The sequence below is a fragment of the Pteropus alecto genome, unplaced genomic scaffold (assembly GCF_000325575.1).
Source record: "Pteropus alecto unplaced genomic scaffold, ASM32557v1 scaffold288, whole genome shotgun sequence".
NCBI classification, from domain to species: Eukaryota; Metazoa; Chordata; class Mammalia; order Chiroptera; family Pteropodidae; genus Pteropus; species Pteropus alecto.
In genome coordinates this window covers 170724-177051 of record NW_006442124.1, presented here as the reverse complement: position 1 = coordinate 177051, position 6328 = coordinate 170724, and positions in this window count along the sequence as shown.

Genomic DNA, 6328 nt, shown 5'->3' with positions numbered 1-6328 from the left:
ATGCACTTAATTTGCAGACCCGAAGGTGCTGAAGTAGCTGCACTGTGGTTCCCATTGTTGGAAGTATTTGCCATTTTTAGCATAGTTGTTATTCCTAGAGTTGAGGAGTACAAAAAAGCTCCATTTTACTGATGAGAAAACGTGTCCAAGGGGTCAAAAAATGGACAAGAATGACACACGCCCACGAGAACAGTTAGTTCTGCAGCTTCTATGGGCCACCCATCATACTCCAGCTTCTCAGAGATGTTCCTGTCCCCACTCAGACTGACCAGCCAGCCCACTTCACCCGGGCCTGAGCGTTCCCCAGGACATGGGATTTTCAGTGATAAAGTCAGGAAAGTTGTGGGTGAACTGGTGGACTTGTTACCCATCCTCCAGTCCACCTCGGGCCCCCATGTCCTGAGCAGGTTATCTCCAGAACTGCCCCACCAGAAACACTTGCCTTCAGACATCTCAACTCACCCTCATCATCTGACTCACAATCTCTAGAAGCTGTTAAAATGGCTAAAGAAGAGAATTTCAGTGATATAAACAAACTTTAACACTTCATGGTTCCCAAGGTTTCATAGAAGTGTAACACAGGGTGGAAGCTTTCTTCATAAGCTAAAGCAGGTGTTCTCAACCCCTAGACCAGCACAGCACAGCACAGCACAGCGCAGCGCAGCACAGCACAGCACAGCACAGCAGGAGGTAAGTGGCAGGTGAGTGAGCTGAGCTTCATCTGTGTTTGCAGCCGTTCCTCAGCGCTAGCATCACCACCTCAGCTCCACCTCTGATCATCAGGCATTAGATTCTCATAGGAGCACCAGCCCCCGGTGCCAAAAAGGTTGGAGACTGTTGGGCTAAAGAATGAGCTACAAAGAAGTAAGCATAGAGACCAGAGCTGCCTTGCCATTTGGGGGCTGGCTGACTGGATATCCTGCATTTCTACTCAAACAAAGCATTTACAGGGATGCAAAAGATATCTAAGTTGTGGTGTGCTGACAGGGCACCCTGGGCAAGACTGGCTCCACCTTGGATCTGGAAATTTATGTCAACAAAGGTGACCAACAACAACAACATGGTGGGATGATGGTGGTGAACAAGGCACTGGCCTCAGGACGCTTATGTTCTGTAAACAACATAGGTTTTGTAAACAGGTTTTAAAGCCAGGGAATCCGATAATACCTGCAGGTGCTGTTCCATCATTCGGCCAGTCTCCTCGACATTCCCACCATTTTCTGTTGGAAGCACATGCACACCCCAGCCCGGAGAAATCCAGTGTTCATCTCTGCACCTCAACCGAGAAAAGCCACAACTGCAAGAGTTGGTCCCACCTTAAAGCTGGTGTCCACATCCTCAACTGGGCCCTCCATGCTGCCCGAGGACCCTAGCATGGTCCTCCCTCCATTCTCTTAAACAGATGTTTTGAGTTTTCTCCACCATCTTCAGCCATTACAGCCCATACCTTCATTCTCCTCATTCTCAGCAAAAATCAATCATGCTTCCCAGGGGACACTCTAGCCTTCAGATGAGAGCTCCTTGTACCTTCTTACAGAATATTCTACAACAGCACAGCCCCTTTCCTTCTCTTCTGCTCAGAGAGCAAGGCAAGGTTTATCAGAGGTAGAAGCTGGTGAGATGGAGGAAGGGCAAAACAAAGCGGAGGTTGGGGTGTTTTTTCAGGGTGGTAGACATGTCACATCATGGGAACTAAGGTGCAGAATGAATGAAGTGAAGGCAGGAGAGGGTGATGCAGAGAGAAGCTGGACCATCGGGGGACCCAGTTAAACAAAGAACAGCTGTGGTACTTGAGTAAATTAGTTAGAACAGAGAGAGCTGTGTGACCCAGGAATCTCCAGAGCCAAGCCATCAGTGATGACAAAAGCCATGGCTATAAAAATGGCTGTTGATGGGACCAGAAGATGGTGCCAGGGTGAGTCAGGTGCCATGGTCAGTGAGTGAAGAAGCATGAGTGAGCAGGAGGTGGGGAGGTGCTGGCGGAAGGAGATAAAGAGGCTGATATGAGGCATCGGAACCCATCCTGGTGTTAGCTCTTGTTGAGATTATCCTAAAGACATAAGCTTTAAAGGAGTCCCTTTGTTCTGTCTCATTTAACTAGAGAAGTAATGATTTATAAAGCAGTAACATGGAATTTAAAATAGACTGGCAGAGCTTGAGGCCATTGTTTCCTAGCTCTGTAAATTTCGGAACTTCGTGAATCCTTTGAATCTGTTTCCTCATGTATAAAATGAGATGATTATAATATAGTGTCTGGCGCACCATAAAGGTTAAAGAAACAGTGGCATTCGTACGACAGTGTTTCCACATTGTATATTAGTCATTTGTCCACATGCAGTCTCCTCAGCAAGGCTGTGAGCTCCCAGAGGTTGACTGACTGATGTCACACATGGTCCCATTTCCGGCTCATGGTAAGTATTGGGCAAATGGTTGTGGCAAGATGGATGTGTTATCTGCAGCTTTGGGCCAGCACTTCCTCAGGCCTTAGTGAGTATCTTTCACTGGCTCGTTACCTTTTCTTCCCCTCCTGCTGTGAATCTCCTCCCTAGTTTCCTTGCTCCTCATCAAGGTCATCTGTCTTCCTGACCCCTTCCACATAAACAGCCGACTTTCCCAGAGCTTCTAGCAAAACTTCCTAGCTCCCAAACCTGGCAATTTGTTTCACCTGGCTGCAGAAAGAATTGCTCCGCCCCCTGGTGGCTGTACCTGGGAACCTCACCTTTCTCAGAACCCAGAATCCAAGCAAGAAAGAACTTTGGGTCCAGAATGCAGAATCCAGGCCAGAAACTGTGGGCCCAGGAGCCACCTTTTTTGAAGCATCCCTAGTGGACACACATACACCCAAGCTCTCCTCTTTGAAACTATACTCAGACCGATGTTTTCTTGCACACAATGAGAGGACAAACACAAATACTTTGTGAATGAAAAAGGGGTTACATGGCAGGCCTGACAAGCTCAGTGACCGAAAGTAACCTGACAAGGATGATCTAATCATAAATTCCTAACTGAACTGGTCATGGTAGGTAGTCACGTCCCAGGCCTACAGCTTCCTTAGTAAAAAGTTAATCTTTACCTTAAGCGAGCCCTGCCCGTTGTCTATGCATCTAGGTTATTATACCTTTGAAATGTCAAAGTAATTTTCTTTTCCAGATTCCTTAGAGGCATAACCTCAGGCACCAGAGCTCAAGGCTATGAAACCCCTGGTTATCTTGTTATCCGCATACAATCACTATTTACTGTAAAGGTTAGATGTTAACTCTCCTCCACCTATGGATTAAAAGTGGATATCTCTCCATTTTACTTTTTATCCCATCCTAGAGATTCCCCCCCTTTGCTTTCTCCTGCCTCCTTAATCTACCATCAGTGGATTTCATGTAACCTTCCTTATGTTTCCTTCTTTGATTCTAAGAGCGTAAAAAGAAGGGCCAAACTGCCATTCTCTGGAGCATATTCTCAATCCATTGTGATCTTACCTCCAAGCACGTCCTCAGTTATGGGCTCAAGTAAATACTTATAAAATTTTTCTATAAGTTAGGACTATCTTTCATCAACAACTTATGACATTTTGATAGTGACATTTTAATTGCATATTTGAGTTCATTCTAAATTATTTATTTGTATTTGCATTATTTATAAAGGACAATTTAATTATTTAATTACAGCAGTTACTGTAATTGAACTCCTGCTATGAGCTAGGCATTTTACATACTTTTTTTTTTTTAATTGCGTTGAGTTTTTACAGCCGCCCAGCAAGGAAAAAAATGTTTCTGTTTTCTATGTTGGAAACCTGTGACTCAGAAAGTTCTCAGCGGGAGTCACGACGGGTGGAGGCCAGTGGGTGCTTAGCCCAAGACTGTCTGACTCCAGCCTTTTCTCCCCACTTTTAATACTTTGGGGTGTTAAAGAGAAAACCACAGGCCCAAAATGGTGTCACTTTTGTGCTAAAGCCCATGATACCTAACTGCCGTTTTGACCTAATCAACCAGCCTGGAATGTTCTGGTCAATACCAATGAGATCATCTGTCACGGTGGGCCCTTTCCATCCCCCATGGAGAGAAGAGAAAATCTACATGATAAAAACCCTTGTCATTCTCTCTCCCCACCCCCAAGGATGTCCTGGTCTAAAGCTAATGCTGTCTTTCCTTTTATCAATAGCTCCCTTGCCCCACCCTTCTCCCTGTAAAAATCTTCCATTTTGCACACCCCTCAGAGCACCCTTCTATTTGCTACATGGGATGCTGCCCAGTTCAAGAATTGCTTATAAAGCCAATTAAACCATCAGATTTACTCAGTGAGATTTTGTTCTTTAACAGGAGTTTTAAGAAAGAGCCCAGTCTTGTCTGCATAGCTTTCTTTCTCATCCTTCCATTCCCACCCCGGTGAGTGACCATGCCTGGTATGGCCGCAGGGTCAGGCAGGGCTGCTTCCAGCAGACATGGGACCATAAGTCAGTGAAGAACTTACTGAGAGTCAGTTCCTGTGTTAGCCCTTCGCCAGCTGGACATTCATCAGTCCTTGCAGCGACCTGGGAGGTCAGCCTTCATTCTATTTGCCAAGTGAAGAAACTTGCTTAGAGTCATGCAACTGGTAACTGGTAGCACCCTGTGTGAGCCCACACTTCTATGTCCACCCTCTGAATTACTACCTAACATGCTTCTTTATGTGGTTTTCAGTATCAAATTGTGAGTCAATTTTTTATTTTGATTCGGTACTACAAGAACAATAAATCAAATGTAGAGCCACAGCCCACAGGGAGGCAGGAAGATTTTGCCATCCTCCCCACCCCTAGCCCACTTCCTCTTGGAACTTTGGCTCTTCCAGCCCTGCCAACCACTTTGGAGCTAAGTCCCTGCATGAAACTCCTCTTTACCTGAAACATCTAGTGTTTCTGTTTACCCGATTTGACACTGACTAACATACCTTCTAACGTAAAAGAAATGTCTGTGGCATTGATCTCTTAGTTTCCCATGAAATAAAAAAGCATTTGTGTTTTCATGACTGTGTCTCACATCTCCCAAGTTATCATATAATATTTTAATTACTTTTTAATGCATGCTCTGGATCTAGCTTATGAACGCTACCTTTTTATAGATGCTTTTGAAAGAATTATATAATTGACCTAAGAGCGTTTGGGAACAATAAGATGATATGGCTGTTTTGGGTTGATTTGTTTGTTTTAACATAGCAATTATTTTTATTGTATTCATCCATGTGTGCTACATTCTAAAAAGTAGCTGATGATCTTTTAATAAAGACTCAAACAACTCTTGCTCCAGACACTACACTGAGAAAGGAAATATTCACTCTGCCATGAATCTGTCTGGCATAACAAATTTACATGAAGCTAGCTGCAAAGTTAGCTAAACACAATTTTTCTCCCAAGGTTATGTGACAGCTGTAAGATGTCATAACAAACCACTTTTCGAGTGACTTCTGCTTTCTTGTGGAGAAACCGTGCTCTAGAATCAGTGGCTGACAGAAACTCTGCAGTTTGAAATCAAAGCAGTGGGAAAGAACCATTCCACTTTCACCAGGAAGATCTGTCTTTAACATAGAAAAGTTATTTCCGTTTCTAACCCAGGTGTTGCCTCCAGACCAGGCTTTCTAGAGAGGGCATTATACAAGTATCTTAACTTCGTCATTTCCAAAAACAGGGCCCTGAGTCCACTTTGCAGTTGAGACTCAAAGCTGACCCCTTGCACATGGCCTTGTTTGCCCTGAGGCTATTCAAACATTGCTCCATTTAAATTTTACCTAAACTCCCTTCCTCCAAATCAGCAATGACCTTATCTCTTCCTTTGTTTGGTGAAATGCCTTAGGACTCTGCTGGTACACAGTCTCCTTCATTTCCACGAATCAATGAACCTGACTTTGTCCCACATGAGTTTTTTCCTGATGGCTTTGGCTGAACAAGCTAGGACAATATCCAAAAACCCAAATGTTCCCACTGCATAATCAGGACGCCTCACCTTCCTTCCCAGCCACCAGGGAAGTGAATTATTATTCAGAGTTATTTGATGAGCACATACACTGTTAAAGAACAAAAATTCAACCAAGTAAATTACAGATCTAATTGGCTTGATTAAACATTTATGAATCAGGTAGCAGCCCATCTAGTAAACAGAAGGGTGTTCTGTGGAGCTGTACAAAATGGAAGGCTTTTATGGGCAGAAACAGGGTTAAAGTGTGGATTATTTCAGGCAAGGTCACCTTCCTTTAGGGAAAGGTAGTGGGGGTGGGTCTTATCAGGCAGATTATCTCGCTAGTGCTAAAAAAGAAATTCCAGGCTATGGTTTAAAATTCCACTACTGGGAGAGGCTGAAACTGC